The sequence below is a fragment of the Metopolophium dirhodum genome, chromosome 1 (assembly GCF_019925205.1).
Source record: "Metopolophium dirhodum isolate CAU chromosome 1, ASM1992520v1, whole genome shotgun sequence".
Lineage (NCBI taxonomy): Eukaryota > Metazoa > Arthropoda > Insecta > Hemiptera > Aphididae > Metopolophium > Metopolophium dirhodum.
The window spans coordinates 97,985,063-98,007,918 of record NC_083560.1 but is presented as its reverse complement, the minus strand read 5'-3'; the positions used below and the strand labels follow the sequence as shown (position 1 = coordinate 98,007,918).

General features: G+C 28.0%; 1 protein-coding gene across 1 annotated transcript in view; it reads right to left on the bottom strand.

Moving 5' to 3' along the window:
- The window catches only part of LOC132934084 (galactosylgalactosylxylosylprotein 3-beta-glucuronosyltransferase P-like), a 66,105-nt gene extending 54,326 nt beyond the window's left edge, over positions 1–11,779 (bottom strand). Inside the window, exon 1 of the mRNA XM_061000366.1 lies at positions 11,099–11,779. The gene's annotated coding sequence lies outside the window, so the exon portion shown is untranslated. The remainder of the gene's footprint in view (positions 1–11,098) is intronic.
- Positions 11,780–22,856: the final 11,077 nt, after the last annotated feature.

Here is a 22,856-nt window from a genome sequence, read left to right as displayed (position 1 = left end):
CACGTTTATAACTAATCATTTACTCAATTTGTATTTGCCAATATTGGATTTTTGGGTGATTGTGTGAAAATAATAACCTAAGAAGTTTGGTTTGTAATATTACATTTAGGATTAAGCCTGGTTGTACTTAAGACTAATGATGTGAGCTGTGAATTTAATGCACTAAAAAAGGCAAAATATCATGTAAAACATACACTGAAAAATCCAAAAATATGCTCTAATAATTCAAAAAAATGCTACATAAAAACAGCTTTATTAAACAACTGTTAAAATTAATAAATAATAATTAAAAATGGTATATGAAAATTCTTTATTAGCATACTAGGTACCTATTTATTTTTCTTGTAAAATATTACGAATGAATGTACGGATAACGGATTCGTAGACATCAGAACAATTATTATTTTATTATTGGTTTTATAAGATATGGGTTTACTGGGACAATTTAGACCGGATAGACCGAAAAAATAAAAAGATATAATGAAGAAAAAATCATAAAAACATGCATTATATAGGGCATATAATAATATAAAATATGCAAAAATATGGAAAATAAGTTTTCGTATTTGAACTATAAACAAGTCAAAACAAATTTCGGCCGAATCCATTTTTTTATATAGTGTATCAAAATAAAACAAACATGCAAATGCATTTAATTCACAGCCCTACTAGTGAGTAATGTTTTTTTAAGATTCACAAATTATCATTAAATATAATTCTTTTAAATGCATTTTACATAAAATATTTGTACAAAAGACTTAGCAAAGAGATAAGTTACACGATACCTAATATTAAAAATATACTTGTCGATAAAATCGACAATCGGCATTAATTTTAAATTTGGAAAAACGATTAGTAAATTTGTCATTATTAATAGTAATTTCAAGATGCATAAGTACCAAACCGAAGTCTTTGTCGTTCAACCTAGTTCTATAATCCAAGAGTAGGTTATAATTATAATGCATAAATAATTATATTAAAGCCATTTAGCAATACACGAGAGTTGAATAATTTAAATAGAATATAATTTATAAAACTATTTAGTTAGGTATGTACTTAATACAAATTAATATTATTTATTTAATCATTTCTATGATAAATTGGCATGTTTTTTTAGCGACAGTAGGCCAATACCTATTGACTTGAAATATTTATGTACCTAGTTTTAGATTATTATGTGCACATTACAGTACAAATAAGTTCATACTTAATAATAAATTATATATGATATTTGTGGGTTATCAATTTTAATTTTTATGAAGGAAACCACATTTTTGCAAAAAAAAATTTAATTATTTAACAATTAACTAGGTAATTTTATATTGAAAACTGTCATAAAAACATATGTGTAAAACAAATAACCGATTTAACAGTTATTTATCACTGCAAATTGTATTGAATTAACTCAAATAATTGTAATTTTTAGCCTACAACTTCATGATATATTTATTTATGTTAAATTTTAACTAATTTTATCAAGATATTGAAATAATTTAAATTTTAACCATCCAATTTAAAAAGTAATGTGGCCTTATCACACATCGTGGTTTTTGAATAGTTGTTAATACTTTTTATAATAATTGATAATCATGTTCTTTAAACAATTTCAAACATTTGTATTTTATGGCATCTTATATTACATTGGCCATAAAATACAAATCGGGATGGGGGGGGGGGGGGGGGGCGATGCCCGTGGATTTATTTTGATTTATGACTATCTATTATTAGTATTATTATCGAATAATGCCAGATAGGGTATCGGGCCACGAAGTTTTAGAACTTTTACTAGCCTAAAACCCGTGGAAATGGGTTAGACGAATTATGTTAAAACTTAATCCACCACAATATAGTACAGACCACTGAGTTTCTCACTGATTCTATTGGGCCTGTTATCGACTAATAATTGATAACCGTGGTGGTCAATAATTTAGTAAAAAAAATATATTATAAGGACAGAATCTGTCTTTCGAGCGCGGAACACCCCAACATTTTATACTTTAAACTTCGCAGTTCACGTTTAGTTTCATTTGTTTTAATGTCAGAGTAAATTGACCTTTTGCCAATTTTAAAGATAACAACATTATCAGTATTGTCTCTAGGTTTTTATACTTTAATTTTAAACTTTACAGCGAAAAATAGTTTTTTTTTGTTACATACAAAAAGCCTGCAAATAATTGCTAGTAATAAAAAAAAATATTAAAATGCTCATGGCTCTTTGAAAATGAAGTATAAAAAAATAGTTTATAAAATTAATAAATTTAACAGTACCTATTTATAAAAAAAACAACAAATGGCAATTATGACAATATTGCGTTATTATAACATTACAAAACTTTATGAATACTTAAAAATTCAGCCTTTTGAAAATTGGTTGATAAAAGTTGAACTTTTAATCTTGTCCAAAGTTTTTATTATTCATAAATAAATTCAGCGATCTAAAGATGAAATCAAGATTATATCTTATACGAAAGAACCTAACTAAATATGATTTCCATTTTTCTGAATATTTGGTTCTTTTTCATTTCCAAAAATCTATTTATAGAAAAGTTCAGGTAAAGACTCTAAAAAAAAATCATTGTTTTGTTTGAAAAGGATGAGAAAGATTTGATTTTATATCTAGAAAAATGAAAAGACGTTATAGGAACAATGCAATCAAGCGAAACCCTCCTGTATATATAATATATCCTATTGAAATGTCGACAGTACCGTCGAGGATATTAAATGAAATGCCAAGGACATCTCAAATGCTGCCGGAGGGTGGCACAATAAGATGTCACTGACTCCTCACTATACCCATTCTAGTCTTTTGAAATTTATCTCTGGTACCAAAAAAGAACAACTCGAATATTCAGGCATCGATCAAGTCATTAAATAGTGAACAAGTGTACAAAATTAACCAATTCCAAAAACTATTAATATAGATGAGACGGATAGTTAATAAATTTAAGTATATATATATTTAATAATCAAATTCAATCAAAATTATAATATTAATTAATTTCTTAAGGAAATTGAAATATATAAATCAATTGTTTAAACCAATTAAAATATATTATACCTACTGTTATGTTAAGATTGATAAATAAATAAACAATATTTTAATTTAAATTTGATATTTTATAATACTAAACAATTTTATTATTTTTTATACATTTACATTTTTAAATTTGACTTTTCATTGTTTTTTAACTAGATTTTCTGAATATTTTCTAAAATTTAAACTGTATTGTTTATACATGCACCAACAGACAAATTAATCATTAATACAAATCAAATACTAAGCTTATAAACATAAATATCCATTAATAAATATATATCAATAATAAATTGGCAGGTACAAAAATCCAGAAATGTTTCAAAGGGAAAATATATAATCTATAATAGTTATAGGTACATGGTATGGTACCTGGTATAGGTACATGTTAAATTTGTATGTATTGAAACTGTTTTTATCTTATTTAATGGTTTTGAAAATATTGTTCATACGCTTAATTTCAAATTATGGTACGACCCATAATAATATATTATTATAAACGTTTAATCGATGTTCATTACACAAATGTCAAATTTCTAACAAGTCCTTGTTTAAATACGTATCTAAATATTTGCTGGATACCTATATATGCTGTATATTTGTAAAAATACGATACACGAGAGTCGATATACAACTATTATTATTGGAATACTTTTTATGTTTACAGCAATATTATATTTGATATATTTATATAGAAATATGATACGGCACTACGCCGAATATATCATAATATATAATACCTTTTAAATATGTCAATATATTATTTTATCAATTGATGGTATTATTTTAAAACCCGTGTACCTATAGGTAATTTGTTTTATGAATTAACAATTCTAAAAATGCAAATTAAATTGATTATATTATTAGGTATTAATATTATCTTTATGTATAAAAAAAATACATAGTTACGTCCCATTGGATTTGAATATATAGTATTATAGTGCATTTAAAAGTTGAACAAATAATAAATACCGCTAAGTATTGCCTATTGTTTTTTTAAATAATTTTTACCTTACCTTTAAACTAATCAAGTTTAAACGGACGAAATCTATTAACAGAGCAATATTTGTTTGTTAATGTGGGCTGTAATAATGAACTTCATCGAATTGAGCAACTAAGTTTAGATTTTTGGATAACGTCCAAAAAAAGCGACAAAAAGCCAACAAATACTGATTCGTTTGCAAAAAACCCTATTTTTTTTCTATTTTACAAAATTGTATATATGTTTGGGGAAAATGAAATTGGAATGTTTCCATATTAATAAATTCATTATATTTAATTAATTTTACCTTCTACCGTAAACTGTAGATGAAATAAAAATTTGTATCAAAAAAAATAAATACATCACGTTAACTCATGATGTACTAGGTACATAGGTAGAAATATGATAATCAAACAGAACAAATTACCCATCAGGATACAGTTTAATGTTCTAATCGCGATATAATCGCTATATAATTATGACAAAAATATAAAATTAAGTATATGTATGAAACAGATAAATTGTACCTAACTAAATAAATTATATATGATTTATTATTACCTACAAGTACAACTACAATGACGAGTAAATTTTCAATAAAAAAAAACAAGGTATAAAAGTGTGGTTTTTATTTAAACGGGTGTTTTAATATTTCAAGCATTAATAAATATATAATAAATTATAACATTAAAAAAAATAGATTTTAATTAGAGTTTGGTTTCCCTAATATGGTTAAGATGTAGTTAAAAATACGTTAGCGTAGGTATTTAAAATTGTCCGGCCTTGTTATCATATTTTTTAAAGTTATGTGCGTTGAGTGAAATGCAAATACAGATGTAAAGGATTCCCAAACTATTTGAAATCATTCATATTAAATTTGTTAAATTTAATTGGAACATGATATTAATAGCAATATCGATTGATTTTAATAACAGTAAAAAAAATAATTACAAAATATGATAACCAATCAATAAATATGTCTATCTATCTATAATTATTAAATATATTAAATTAGTATATTATATTAATGTATTACACTATTAAATGAATGTTAGGTAATTCATTTTTATAAAAAGTGATTAATTTTTTAATGTAAAAAACCCTCAATGACTTTTTAAAGATTAGAAATGTAAGTAGGTATTCAAATATGACGTATTTATAGAATAGGTACTAGAAAATAAAAATAAATATAAATAATTTACAGTCTCGTTTTGCTTAAAATCTATAATGTTTCTTGAAAGGGCTTAATTATACAATTTATTTAATAGTGTTGTATAAGATTAATCCATTACTACGGTTTTAAATTACAATGAAATTCGATTTCTCTTAACACTACAAATATTATAATAACATTATTATACTCTTCATTTGAAGTATGAAAATGCACTGTTTAATATTTATAAAAATATCAGGTAACCTACTTACTTATACAGCAAATAACAGCTGTGATGGTCATGGGGTTGGTGGAGGGGAAGTTTCGTCATGAAAGTATGTTGCCCTACCATTAGCCCGTCCTAAAATTTTGCATACTGAATGAGACCTTAATCTACCAAATATGATAGAGTTAAACGTTGAAATTTACTAAAAGAAAATGTGTTTCCATAATTCATTACCTACCTATAGTTGGACAGTTGGTTGACGAAGTATTACATTTTGTTAGTATAGATTACGTTTGATAAATTAAATATGATTATATTTTTCATCGTTTATCTCATTTCATTTAAATGTTATTTTACACAGAGTTTAGTATACATTTCGATAATAATGCTAAGACGTAATAAACATTTATCATTGAAATTTGATCTAAAAAATGAATCCTCAACATAAAAATTGAAGACGAAAAACATGTGTTTATAGACATATACATTATACACATAGGTACCTACATAATGTGTATGAAGGCTTATAAAGGATAATCACAGGATTACTCTACACAGGAAAATTCTTTTTCCTCGAAAATACCGATTGATTTTGGAAACTATTTTTTTTTATATATATAAATAAATGCGTAAAAATGATTTAGCCACTATACGTAAATCTAATATTTCCATTAAAAAAATGAATTGAAAAAAAATAAATCACCCCAAAAATAAAAGCATATATACTTAAACAATTTAACGGTCGAACTGACTTTAAAAAAAAATACAATTATTAAGTGCCATGTACAAATGATTGGGTAAGTAATAATATATAATGCACGTTCATGAATTATATATTTGGATGTGTATGTCTTGTCAATGTATAATTTTATGTAAAAGTACCTACCTATTAAATAATTTAATGTTTACTCATTGCTTTTAGTAGAACCATTTAATTTAAAATCATATTTGAATCGTGAAGTACAAAAATACCTTTTTCGTTGATTACAAACTTAACACATACAATTTATATAGCGTACATTTTTAATTTAATGATTTTAAAACGCTTTTCACTCGGGTTAACTCTGACCATCTGGGTTACTGGGTTAGCTTTTAAGTTCAACCGAATAGAAAAATAATGTATAGTTCACAGATTCTCCTTGATGACACATTGACGCACAGTGATTAAAATTATCAATAGTGTCAGAATTTATTCATGTAACTAAACATGTGATTGATGGTTTTCTACATTAAAGCTTAAGATTTTCGCCAGATTTAAACAACCCCCATACAGCATAAAAATATTTTCAGGAAAATAATATAGTTGTCAAAATATTTTAAAAAGTTGCGTGAATAATTAAAAAATATTTTAGTTATATTCTTTGGCCCGAAAGTTCATATATTTGAAAATATTTTATAAAAAACATACACAAAATATTTTAATCATATATTTTCAAAAAACATTTTTACGGAAACTTTATAAAAATATTAAGTAAAATATTCATTATTCAACCACTTTAAGACATTCACAAAATATTATCATTTTCCAAATGCTGTGTGGGCCGATTTCTAAGGATCTTGGTATATTCATACGAAGTTGACATGGTTCATGTTTCGTTTTTTTAACGCTCGATAATATAGGTAGGTACCTAAATACATATTGAGCTCAATACGCATAATGTTTAACTGGTTAATTTATTTCAGAGTAATTAAATACTTTTATTGAACGGGTTTCACCATTTTTCTTTTGTTTTTACTTGTTGGGGCTTAAGTTAATGATATAATTTAAACGAATACTATTTTATGTATATGAAATAGATATCATGAAGATATATGAACAAAAATATGAACTTCAGACATATTCTTTTGTTTGATTATTAAACTATTATATTTTTAGTGAATAGCGAACCGTTTTACTTAAACGTAATTTTCTCCTGCATTATTATTTTTAAAAGAAAAAGCAATTTTTATATATTTTTTTTAATTAAAACAAAATTTATCGTTTTGTCAACCATAAATTGAAACATAGAAAACAGATTAAGATCTAGGTAGGTATGTATTTAAGACTATCGTATACAAAAAGCAGCAAACTCATGATGCCGCCACGTAAGCATTATAAATAAAACAAAAAACCAACTCTAAATAAAAAACAGCGTTGTTCAAATTAAAAATACAGTGCAATTTAATTTTACAATTATTACTGGTTAGATGTTAATCAACGGATAGTGCATCAATATTAAATTATATTTTAACTAAGTAGGCACCAATTTTTAAACGCTAAATAGTATGATTAAAATTTGAATGTAACGCGTTCATGGGCAAACGGCTAAAATTATTTATCGTTCATCACTTGACGGCAAATTATTCACAATCAAAAATATAAATATAAAACTAAATTGTTTGGTAGTACAGTACAACATTGATTATATTATTATGAATGCGACAATTAAAATAATTATAAGGCACTTATAACAAACATTACTTACGTGTATGCCTAATATATTATATTAATTAATAGTTTAAGTCTATGAATCAAGTTATAGACATTTAATTATAGGTAATTCGTGCATTTTAAAATGCACGTATGTCAAGTGCCACTATAGTGGGTGGCTTCTTACTCACGTACTCGTGTATTATTGTAACTCTTATCAAATATGCTAATTGTGCATAATTTGTACAGATTGTATATATTATTGAAATACCTATATATAGTTTAAAAATAAAAAAAAAACATATTCCAAATTTGACTAGTTTGTCTAATATTTCATAAAATGACAAAGTCATGTGAATAGGTATCAAATTACATTCTTGATCCAAAATCAGTATAATCTCACGTCATAGCGACCTACTCATTTTCTTGGTTTATTTTTCGACTGTCATATTTAAACAAATAATAGATACAAATCTTGTTGATAATAATGTTCAACACGAAAACGTGTTTGGAAAATAATTTTTCTCTGAATTGTTTGGCAATAAGCCCTTTTGGCAATCACCGTCGAACTACTAAACAACGTAATCTCCAATTTTACACAGGGAAAATTCGATTTTAGTGTACGCCAAATGTATACATAACCACCGAATGTCTTTAGAATAAAATATTAATTAATTTTTTTCTTCAGATTAAGTTTATCAAATTTCAAATGTAAATAGATGATTAATTTAAACATTATTTTGTACACACAACTCGGTTACTTAAACGGTAAATATAATAATTATTATTCTTCTTATGTGAAAATCTAATCAATCTTTGTTTTATAGTAGGCAAGTATAAATATTAAACAATGTATTTACGCATATAAATCAAATACTAAATGTATTATGTATAGTAAGTCATATATTTTATAAACTTTTAGTAAAAACTTTAATGTTGAAATAAAAAATGGTTAAACGATAATATTATAAATATTTTGTGGAAATAATGCACCTACCTAGGTAGGTACTTATTTTTTGTGACACAACTTCCACAATTTGGCTTTTAAAAATATTGCTTTATTACTCTCTGATTTATTACTATCTCATTCGATTTAAAATCGTTGTTTGTGTTCGTAAATTCAGCAATATTTAAACAGTAATAAATATTAACTAATATAACCATAAATAACCAACATTTGATATTTTGTTAAAAATAAATTATAGTTAATTGTATTTCTAACGTTCAGAAAAATGTATTAAATTTATAGAAAATAATTTATAATTTAATAATGTATATGCCATATAAATATCATAATCTTATATTATAATACTGTGTATTGCATGGAAGAAACCCATTCAAAGGAACTTGTTCCATTGATTTTGTTCAATTTTCATCAACTTATCGGGAACGTAGTTCCTTTCTCGAGTGAAAAAACTAGAACATATTGGAAATTCGTTCATTTCTTAGAGGAACATGAATGATTTTTTTCGTTTAAATCTTTGTTAATTTATTCTTAACAATAGTTGACTGCCAAGTGTATCACAATATATAATACACGCTAAGTTTTCAATTATTGCCCTTAATATTTTAATTATACCTGCTTGCCAATTCCGTAAATTTATTTATTTATATCTATTCCCATGCCAGAAACTCTCATATAAAATCCGAGTATCATATATGACCTCATCCCGGGTTCATATAATATGACACTAAAGGGCAAAGGCGTTCGAGGCAAGATCGGTGAAATTTTTAGGGCAGTCAACTTGTTAAATATAGATACCTAATTTAAATAGTTTTTAGTTAAGAGAAAAGGTTTTTAGAATTCTTCTTTAGGACAATATGAATATGACCCAACATAATATAATGAGCTATTAAATTAAATCTATTTATATATGGGTAGATACGATATTATTGACGATGTTTACAAAATGTCAAGTCAGACGCGGCAGCCTTATCGGTGTTCGGTGTGACATCGTTAGCGTCTGGAAAACCGGGTTCGAGTATGTATTATTTTATTTACTATTGGTCATTTATTATTTTATAATATTTTTAATGTGTATACATCTGTATATAGCTATTAATGTTCAGTATTGCAGTGTGGCAGTGTCTCTTTTTTGGTATTATTACACTCTGTTGACTACATAGTTCAACGAATTATCAATGAACAAAAAAATGTTTTTTATTTAGGAAAGTTTCATTTTAACTAAATGAACGTGATTCGTGAACAAGTCTCTTTTTTAAAGAAATTTTCCAAGCACTGCATATTTTCATTATTAATCAAATTTTTTCAACTACTAAAATACTAAATAAGCATATGTATAAAATACAAATAAAAGTGTAACTAATTTAATATAATATATTATATTATATATTATGAATGTCAAACAATTTAAGTTCAATTTCTAAGTATAGGTAATATACATTTAAATATGTATATTTCATGATATAAATTGAATTCTATAGTATATTTATTATTACTTATTACAATTAACACAGAATTAAACAGTTTAAGTATTTTATAAGAAAATAGGAATATGGCCAGGAAAATCTAAATGTAATTAAAAATGTTACATTCATGATATTATTTTGCTTAATAGTAATTACTATAGTATAAAAAAAGTCATTCAGATTAAAAGCAATTAAAAAAATATCATTACAAATTACCGTAAATAAAATATTATAGCCTATACGTAGTACTTACCTACTGTATACATAAAATAAAATAGGATAATATAATTTGATTGAATTTAATGGAGTGCTAAAGTGCTATAGAGAACATTTTAATAGAGTTGTCTATACGAAAATGCACACGTAGACAATTCACTGTCACAATCATAACGAGAGATGTTGATTATCACAATACTATTATTGTGATATTATAATAATTAATATGGTATAATGTCTATTTTATATTGAAATAATACGTAAATAAATAAGCTCACATCGTAATAAAAATATTGTGTTATCGTTATGATTGTTTATGAATGGAATTTGATGAAAACACTGTTACAATGTTACATAAAATACTATAATATTTTATAGTCGAGAATAATGGTATATTATGTTCGACGAGTAACATTTTTTCATTTTTACTACTTTAATTATTAAAAGTTTAGAATTTTCAAAATTCTAGAATAACTTCAAATCTGGTAATTGCCTACCGTTAATATAAGCCGCCGCCGGCGTTGAAGCGGAGTGGAAAAACCCCTAGTAAAAATTTCAATTTGTCGAATCTCAAAAAACCAAATAAGGTAACAACAACCGTCACAACAAAAATAATAAATAATTACAATTATAAAAATCAAAGTTACCTGCACAAAACCACGACAGACATCTCGTTACGGCCAAATCGCTTAAACATCGACAATGTGAATATTATCGCCTTGGACGAGCCGCGGCCGGCTTTGCAACGATACGGCTTATCGTATATTTTGGATAATATTACACATACATTGTAATAATTTGTATATATTCAAACGACGACCACCACCTGCACCACTCCGTGATAACGTGTCGACGGCGATTAGAGGCAAAGACCGTTGCGAGTTTGTTTGGAAAATCGATATTTTTTCGAAATATTTTATTATTATAATAGGTCGCGGTTTGCCCGTTTCTTTCCGGTGATTCACCACTGGTGCCGACGGTTCGGTAAAATGATAACGAATAAAATGTATTATGATAAAATAACGTGTAATTGTGTCTATACCGCGGAGAGGCCTCAAAGTCCCAGTAAAAGTGCGGTGGTGACCGGTGTAGAAAAATAATAATATGACAAATAATAATTATTCACGTCGTCCGGGGAGGGTGTTTGGCTGTAGTCGACGAGTGCGATGGTTTTACTGGAAATTTTTTTCACCCGACGAAAATCCGCCGAAACGAAACCGTCCGTCGCGCGGTGTCGCGGTGTCGTGGTCTCGCGGTCGTACCACGTCGTGCTGCGTCCGGTGTGCGTGCGCGTATGGCCCCGTAAATCGTGTGTTGCGACCGGCGGCGGCGGTGTAGATTCGCGCTCGCGTTTCCCTAACCCGCGTATTATGGTGTGTCCGCCGCCGCGGCCGCCGCACCCCGCGCAGGGACCACCGCCACCCACCGACCATCGATGCCCGCCGCCCTTCATCACCCACCGCAGTGTATTTATATTAATATATATGTGTAGTAACGGCGGCTAGAGAGCGTTACGGTGCGACGAAGCGCGCGCGTGTGTGTGCGCGCGCGCGCGCGCGCTCGTATGCAAACGGAGAGCACCGAAAAATCGCCAACGCCGGTGTGTCATTTGCGCGTGGTCGTCGCGCTCACGGTGTATATCGGAAATGCACGCCGCGCGCGCCGCCGACGCCGGCTGCACCGGGACTTTGTGTCGCGCGTGCGCGCGTTGTCCGACCGTTTTTCACCGTCGCCAGACGGAAACGCTATTCTCTCGCTGAACATTTTCTCTTCACGCCACCGCCGCCGCCGCCTCGTCCTGCTCCTGCTCTTGCTCCTGCACACCGAACAATTCTCCGGCGGCAAGCCTTTTATCCCCGCGCTATATTATAGTCTCTTCGCGCGCGTCGCCCTTTGCAATACAAACCGTTTCGTTGAAATTCCACAAACACACACACACCCCCAACCCCGTAGTTTAGTAGCTTTTATTCGTTTGCCCGAGCACACAATAGCGTCTGCCATTCGATAAGTCACCCCCTCCGCCACACTGCATTGTGTGTGTATATATTTGTGTTACTAATGGAATAAATGACGCGCTATAATTGTATGATAAACTATATATTATGTAAGTAGGTGCACTATGTGCGGCTCCGATTTGTGATTAATCGAATTTCGACCCTAAAAAATAAAAGCAACGTTTTTTTAGCCGTGCTTCCGGTTAAACACATCATATATTATTATTACCGTCCACTGATTTTTTTTTTCAGCCCCGCGTATTCGGACTTTTGGGCACCACGCAAGGCAGACGTGATCGGGACAAAGCCGGCGTGGGCCGGAAACTATGTATGTAAGAAATGTTTTCCCCGAAAATCGGGAATTAATATTGAGAATCCGTGCAAGATACAACCACCTCAGCCGCATATAACAATTACTTACTTATTAATATAAATACGATTCGTTGGATTTGACCGTTGAGGGTTGAGAAACGATAAACTCGCATTATTTATATATTCCCTACGTTTTTTTCATTACTGTGGAGATTCATTAAAAATAAATGAATTGTAATAACTAAAAACTAATAAGGTAAATTGTATCGCAAGTCTAAATAAATTAACATTTTTTAAACCTAACTTTTTGATTTTTTTTCAAACATTTTTCGAATGTAATTCCTATGCAATTCTGGTATTGCAATACACATGGCCATTTTTAACACGCCGCGATTGCTACGATTCATAATTTATTTGTCTCTTGTCGTTTTGTGACGTAGTTTACTAAGTACGTACATTTACAGTTAGCTACAGTTGTTACACAGCTAGTTAGTAGTTATATTTAACTACATAAGTATTTATATATTTACAGTATTTAAGTGTTTTAAAATTGTTAAAAATAAAATGTTTGACAATTATTATTGAGGTGTCGAAGAAGGAATCTATTGGAATATAGGACCTATATATTATATTCTTTATAGTTAAGTTATTATTAACATTTTAATTTATTTGAATTTAGAATCTAACTAACTTAGTTATCCCGAGTATGTACTATACTATTTTATAATAAGCACATGTTTACATTTTTGCAGAGAAATTCAAAGAAGGGTTCTATATTTACAAAGTGTACCGTTGCCATTTTTGGACACAGTTAATCCCTTTCAATCCCACATGATAAAAATATAAAATAACGAAGCATACGTGAAATTCGTAAAAAAATAATTCGATTATAAAAGTTTACCTGACTGCTAGCATTGGGGCTATATAATTGACGTGCATGTAGCGACCTATAGTGATTCGTAGGTATTGATTATATGTTCATCCATATTACTGTTCAATATTATGATGCCACGTAGAGTTAATGCAATACACGTATGCATGCTATTTATAATACATCCCATTAACGCATCACTCAGTAATGGGGCTCCGGATTTTTGGACAGCACGAAATTGAACTGATTTTTTTTATTTAGTTCATTTATTAATCATACTTGCGTGCACAATCAACGCACACTTATAATATATTGACTGATTAAAAACTGTCAGTATAAATCTAGTCACTGTGACCACTGAATACGTTAAGCTATCCTTAAAATGAATATTCAAAAACAGCCATTTGGTTCTTGTTTGTTATCGCTCCGACAACGTATTGGAACAAATGTATTTCTCAACGCTTACACGGGACTGTCCGTCTACAGTCTATAATCTAAAAATTTGAAATTGTTGATAGAATATATTTCTTTGTTTATCGATATCTTGCATAAAGGTAGGCCTAAGTTATATTTTTTAAAAAAAAGGGGAAAAAACATCTTAGATAAAATGTTGAATTGTATTTTATTATAATACGTGTATCATCATGTTACTGTGTTGGTATGTTATAGGATCGTAGCTTTTGTATTTGCAGTGGCGGTTTTGAGGAGGGGCCCTACCTCTTTGTATTTTTAAATGACGTTTTCGAGAAGAACATATAATATTCAGAGAAAAATAATGCATACGGTATTATTTAAATATACGAATTTAACTTAATTGTGTTGTAAGAATATTTTTAAAAAATTTCTCTCATACACGAATAATCATTTTAAAAAGTCGGACAAGTGGGTACCGCTATGCTGTGCAGTAGTTGTCAAATATATTATTGTAATGTCTGTAATAGATTTGAATTCAACGATAAATAATTGCATACAAAAATAACTTCTGGGCGGAGACGGCATGTCATCATAGCATACATATTGTATAATTAATAATCAAATTTAATAATTAAAAACCGCTGAATATCAAATATTGTAAAACTTTAATATCAAACGCTCATAAAAAATGAATGATATTGACCGGTAAACTTTTTTTTTTTGATAAAGGTAAAAAAACTTGTTGAGAATCTTCCATTAAAATTTCTAATGTGAACTATAAAATTAAAAATGTTATTAATTTCCAACTAAAAAATAATTTGAATATCGTCAGGTATTGGATGAATTTTGTCAGAATTCAAAACTTTAAATGGATATAAAAAATAATCGTGTCTTTGTGTGTTTAATATTTTTAATGATACTAAAACAACTTATAAGGATCATTACTATACATTTTCAAACTTTTTTATCATACCAAAGTGAAAAAGTTTTTATCGATAATTATTTCAAAAAAATTTACAAAAATTGAAAATTTCTCATTGCTATAAATAGCTCAAAAAGAGTCAAAATATTTCAGAATGCATGGAAAATGCTTATATAAATATTTAGTGAAAGATTCAAGTGTACAGATATTTCAAGTATAGTTGTTTTTACTAAAGTATCAAGGAGGATTTATACAGATTTTACTTATATTATGTCATTATATTTACTTCTACATTGATGGTTTTTTTATTTTATACGCAGTATCTTTATTTGTTTTAATTGTAATAATTGTTGTATAATAATTTAAAATCCACACATTTAAAAAAAAGTTTAAAATGTTTTATTTGTTCCTCAATAAGGAAGTATCAAATTAATTATCGCTATAGTTATGTTTGCGAATACAAAAAGTGGATTAAAGACGCATTAAAATAAGGTTTTTGACATGACGTATCCCCCCTCTCACATTCAAGTTCCTGAAGACCTGAATCCATCCTGATTGGTTGTACGTTGTATAGTGTCAAGTGCGTACCAACGTTATTTTATTAATTTTGTTGTACTTATTCATTAATGTGTATTATTATGAAATATTAACTATTAACTGTGCTGAAATGAATTGTAAACAATATATTGTTATTCTTTGCATTTATTTGAAAGTTCTGTCGAGTAAGTGATTTTATATTATATTATGACACTTCATATAGAGTCATATAGAGAAATGTCTAGATTATTAAGTTAATTGATTTTTAGTACATAACATATTACTTAGATCGTTGTTCGTTAATAATAATGCAGGTATTACTAGGAATTAGGATATACTAGATATTACTTAAAAATCAATTTTCACCAACGCCAACAGAACTATATAACTAAATAACCTTATTTTTCTAAAATTCAAGCATACGGACTTGAATCTATTTTAAACACAAACATTTAAAAATTCGATTAAAATAAAATACATTTTTGTTTTCAGTTAAAATTTAGTAAGTATTAACTTTCAAATTAATAAAACTAGGCTGCCCTATCCTATCCCTATTTATAACTATATTTTACGACGCCACTCAATAGTTTTTTTTCGATAAGGTAAGTCGATATTATGTATAAAGAAACGTTGTAATTATAGCTATTAATATAAAACATAGTAATTGATCCGTAAGTATATAGTTATGACTACATATTTAATCAAGAAAACCCCAAAACGCTTTTGGAGGTAACTAATTTGTTTAGCTGGTAACATTGCCGCTCAAAAAACTTTGTAAAATGTCAAACTGCACCTACATACATTTGACTCGAGAATGTGTGTATTTTTAACTAAGTTTGTAGGTACTCAAAGTAGCTACATGTACACATTTAATGATTTTGTAAAATGTTGGTTTACCTACCACGGATTTCTGCATTTACGATTCTGTTGGAACTCAAAAATGTTCATACCCAAAAACGTTTTTCGAATAATTATCTATTAGTTTTAAAAGAGCATTGATTTATTCTAACATATATGGCAAAAATAATGGAAACACAATCAACTCCATAAACATATAAATATATAAAACATGATGCTGTCCGTACATGTACGGACATGTACATGTTAATTTTTTTATTTATAAATCAAGTTTAACTATTTGACGGTGTTATAGAATATTACACGTCTCAATGTCTCATCGACCGCGATATAATTTAACTGCTCGAGTGTTTTACCTTCGTAAAATATATATGTAGCTGTTCCAAAAATATATTAGGTAATTGATACAAAATAGCTAAATATGCTCTAAAAATGTCAAAATGCCAAAAATGATTAAAATATACATATTAAAAATAGCATTTTTTTTTAATCTCGATTTTTTTGAATGAACTACCTAACTGTTATGAAATTGTTGGAGTACACGTTCTGTACTTATGTGTAAATAATTAAAGACTTACCTAATTTTTTCATTTTGTTTTAGAATTAAAATCTTAAATTTCAATACATATGTATAAGATATACAACAGTGGTGAACGACGTTTATCTAATGCAATAATTTCCTAGCCCTAGAAATGTATTTTATTTTTTTTAAAAACTAAAATTTGTGTGGACGAATGTATAGTTAGTTATTATAGTATTTTGTTTATGATAAATTATTGATGACTTTCTATAACAAACATTTCTAAATTAGCATACAGCTTTAAATTATATATTATGTAGTGGGGTAGTGGGTGAGTCATTTTTCAAATACTTTGCTTAAGGGTTTTAAATATGCTCGCCACGCTACTGATTGACCACAAATTCAGTTTGATAGCAAAATGTAATTTAACATCAAAATCATCAATGGCATGATTATATATCTACGCGTAAAACGTGTTGATCATTAGACTATAATTATAATATATTAATAAAATAATATTATGAATTTATTACAATACCCATATTTCAATTACGTAGCTACTTAATAGATAAACACTATTTTAAACGCATATATAAAATAAATAATACAATTTAAAAAATAATATGTGAATAACGTTTTAAATGAGTTCGTTTAATTTAAAATACCATAGTCCATAAATGTCTATAATATAATTTGGTGATTGAAATGGTACTACTTATATATGTTTATAGATTCTGTATATTTCTGTTTAGTAGTATTCTTACATAATCAAAATACGCTAAGGTACTCAACACGAAATGTTAATGATTAATTAAAATTGTACTTTGTAATCCACTTCATAATATCAAATCATAATAACAATATTTACCTTTTTCCGCAGTTGCATCATCTAACAAGACAATAAATTGTAATTTGTATGTCATTTTTATCATTTATTGATGATAAGTGAGAAATACAATGCAATATTCGTTCGGTGTTTCTAAAGTCTAAACCATAGTAAAATATTTTACTTATATTTATACCATACTCACATATTTAAAAAATATTGTATTATTTTTGCCTAAAATGTTGAGAATATTACAAATATTAATAATATATTATCTACTATATAAGATAATTACAATTATTTTTTGGCTATATTATATACCTAAGTAGGTACTATTTACTATACCTACCCCACATTTTGTTCAAAATGCAATCTTATTAGGATGGGTTTTTTTTACCTACTATTAACCTTATAAAATAAACGATATAGGTACGTCATACTTATATCACAACTACATATTATTTAGATATAATCAATTTTTTTTTAAATATAACTTTTAAAACTAAAAACTTTTTTCAACTGATTCTAAATAATATATTATTATATTAAAAATATTTTTTTCAACTCGAAAATGTACTAACACAACATAAACTTTGATAAAAATAAATAATTGGTTACATCAACGAAAGTTTTCAAGACACGGTATAGAAAAAAAAATTAACAATATTCGTATAAATATGTATAGAATATGTTCGTGTCATGCATAACCATGTAACTACGATTAAATAAAATCAAAACGTTATTTTTAATTAAGAAACCATTTGAAAAGCAATGTTTAAGTAATTCATTAGGACCGATAAAAACTTATGATAAACTTTCGAAGTGTGCATTCGAAAAAATATTTAATTTAAAACTTTCTTATTTAAATAATTTTTAAATTAAAAGTATATAATAATCTCTATAAACTTCAAAATACCTGATGAACAACAATAAAGTAGCTACTCGGTGACTATACAAGTCGAATATAATTTATGTAGTTATGATTTTTTATATCCTCGCATTCAATCGAACTATTCAACGACTTATATAATTATGATAGATTTTGTATCATTAACCGTAATAATTTATAAGCAGATGACTGGTAAAGTATCGAATTATAGACACTTATAATTTAAAATATTATGGATACATTATACAACCATCGGTAATTATTCATTATTAATATGCGATAGTAAACAATATTATAAATATTCGATTAGTAACGATAATTATAAATTAGGTATGTGATTGATATTTTGCAGGAATTGAAATGTAAAGTGTAGTAAGCTATGTAAACCTAATATATTTATTTATTGTTTTTTTTTTATGTGTATTAGACAATAGACAAATCTGCGACTCTGCAGAATGAAATATACTATGTCCAATACCTATAGTTAATCAGAAAATCATAACAATAAACAAAAGACAATAATTCAATTTTACTAATATTAATTTTGATATTACTATTATGTTTAATTTAGATTTAGAGATTTCGTTATACATGTATACATAAGACAATATTATTTCCTGTGGAGTAGAGATCAAAATGTGGTTTTAATAGTGGTTACGTGTTTAAAATAATGAAAAAAATTAAACATACAATATTATTATATTACACATGTATTTTGAATGCTGTGTTAATTGAACGGATAATTCCTTTAAATTTATATAAAATAAGAAAAATATTTAATTTGTCATTTTTGATATATTATAATTTATATTATACTTCGTCAACACATAGGTAGTCGGGAAATAAGAGAAGATGTCACTTGAACTAATATTTACATTATTCGACACAAATAAGAAACTACGAAGGCAATAACATCAACGTCTCAATAATAATTGCTCTTTCCCTTGGAATGTGTCTTTATGTATGATATTTTAAAAGTAATGCATCATGAGTAATGAGTATGCAATGTCATTAATATATTTTTTTTTTATCATCTATACGTATTTAATATTACCTATATCGGTTATATCATAATACATTGATTACACAGTAACTAAAATGAAACAATTTCTAACTTAAGGTATATATGATTTATGTATATTATGTTTAAGATAAATGATGTATCATCATTCTATATAAAATATAATTTGTTGTTAATCTACTGTCTTATTATTTAGTTAGAGAATTTCGTGTGTCGGTTTTTTTTTGGCAATGTAACAAAATAAAAATACCAAAGAATATTTGGTCCGAGAAAAAATGGTTAAAAAAAAATTTACATTATTTATCACCCTAAAAATCTTGTTGCTTACAGGTAAACTTTATTTATAATATTATGTATTGAATTAGAAATTCCGTATATTTGACATTTGTGAGAGTAAAATGTGAGTTTAATATTTTATTATTTGACTTTTGAAACTTTGGTGGCAAACGAAAACCAACCGCCGGTAAAACACGTAAGCATTCAGGCATATATTAAATATTGTGCTTACTCTGAGGTTCCATTAGAACTTTAATAGATCCATTTTTAAATAAATTAAGGAGTCAAAAGTATGTTATCTATTTTTTTAATATTTAATATGAATAATAACTAATGTAAAATATATCTAATATTTCGTATGCATAGAATTTTCAAATTTGGGTATTTGTTGAAGTTAAACTCGGAAATGTAATATTGATTTAAATAGAAACAGACAACTAACAATCTCATTGTTTCCGTGTTTGAGTTCATAAATTCAATAAAGGTTTGTTATATTTTGTTTGTGTTACTCGTGCGTTTAAGCCAGTCCAAAGCCCATTTTTGGTATTTTGGTCTTGTGAAATATATGGTATATAATAAATAAATAATACACTTTCAACACATGCCTTATCAAAGTTATTTCAGTATAATATGACGGTCCTCGCAGCTAAAGAACACTAGCACCATGCTGTTACATACCGTGGTTACTTAGGCCATTGGGTGGTGGAATGTTTTAACTATCTTGAAGAGAATGGAAGAGGCTTGGGCTTCAACCGAATCAGCAGATAGATCAAGAGGCTAGTTTCTTTATCTAATTCATACGGCCGATTAGGTCGAAAACTGTAATCAATACATATCGCCTCACAGTAACACATCACAACATGATAGTTCCAATCATTCATGCCTTTGTAGACCCAATAGAAAAATAACTGAATAAAACTGTTTAAAAGGAGACTTAGAGCAATGTGGGACAAAGGAATATCCCGTGGGGTATCGAGGTATTGTAGCTAGGGACGACTACTACACTATATTTACTACCTAATTACTACTTAGGATAATCACAATTTTTTTTCTGTCGTGTCTTTTCCCACTGTGCAAAGTTTGTTACTATTTATCGCCGCTATATTAAAATTAGGTCGCAAATGAAATATTGCAAGACAATGTAAATAAAATATCGATGTATTTTTTTTTTTTTTTTTATTGGGTAACCCGCGGCAACATAGGCCATTGGGTGTGGGGGAGGGCACTGTAGGTTTTTAAATTGGGTAGGTTGGTACACGTGTGTGTTGTGTTTTGGCAGAATTTCTGATGGGGCACCCGTAGGTTTCTGCCATGCCCCGGGTGGGGGGATGGCGGCACTTGTTCTCCGGACACCGTGACTTGCACGGAGAAAAATGCCGCCCGGTGGTCGAGGATCGAACTCGAACCGGCTGTGCCGAATCCGTCGCGTTAGACCGCTCGGCCACCTCGTCCCCCTATCGATGTATTATTACTTAGAAAAAAAATTTAATTAAAGTTAATGAAGGACATTATATAAATATTGAAGATGAACTATTGATACTACATAGAATATTAATAGCAATGCGATATTATATGGTTGTCGCTTACAATAAGTTTTGTATACATTACCGAATAATATTAATTAAATGTTGCAGATTAATTATTGCTGTTATATTACAAATTAACAAAAATACGATATTATCTTATGAATGTTACTATTTATTGATAAAGTATAATATATTTATTAATGCAATATCTATGCAATATATTATATGATGCGTTGAACGGAGAATTATAGCTTTATAAAATATACTATTTTTAAAATAGTTTCACTATCTACAATTTTATTTTTCCATAAGGAACTATTTATAAATCAGTTAGTAGGTATTACATAATATTATATTGACTGTGGTCATTCTAACAATACGTATTTTCAGTTTTGTTATTATCATGTATCTGGATTCATGACTGTTCCCAAATTCTCCATAGTCGGCATAGTCACTGTTCAGAGTCTTGTCTAGTAGTGTACTCTTATCTGACACTATTGAAATTTGAAGTTTAAATAGCATTTATGATTGTATGCGTATTATTTTTATTTTATATTGTAAATTGTTCATTTCATTAATCATTAATAAATAAAGTGAATTGTTGATTTGTTGATTGTGAATTGTGATTTTGTTGAAAACAATCAGTATGGCATCATTGGCATCTTCATCTTTCATACAAGAAGTAAGTACTTACCTACTAATTAATTCATCCATAATCACTTACGAATAAAAATTTGTAGAAAATATACTTATTCACAGATTTATTTTTCAATAAAAATTGTATCCATTAATACTCAGGTGTATACTCTATGTAGTATGTACCTCAGTTCTACATATATTTATGAGATAATTACCATTAGGTATAATATATTGATTATGAGTTAATTTATTTTATTTAACTAAGTAATGTAAACCAAATTAATATTTAATAAGAAGTAAAATCTATTCCATATCCTTATGTTCGATTTACCCATATTAATAAAAATGTTGTATACTAATATTCTTATATTATAGGGCCATACATCAAAAAAGTGGGTTGTAGGTATTTTCCCTGAAACAAATTAATTCAGCGCAGTTCCCACAAATTGGCTAATAAAAAAAGTTATTAATGATCGGGCTGTGATTAGTTGTAAATGGCCTCCATCGCCCATTATTGTAACTAGTGAAACAATAAAAAATGCCATTGAACCATCTCGAGAGTGGCCTATATATTCTATCCGGTTAGCTGATAATGGCAAAGAATATTGTAAGTAGCCGACTGGCGACTATATAATACAGGCAATATAATATTTAGTAGGTACCAATATTATTGATAAATTATTAAAATCTACTTTCAGCAAATTTCAACAAAGCATGGCATCAGAAAATCAAAATAAATTCTGAAGCTTTCTCGTCTGAAGCTGATCAGCTTGATAAAAGAGAAAAGAATAGTTATAAAA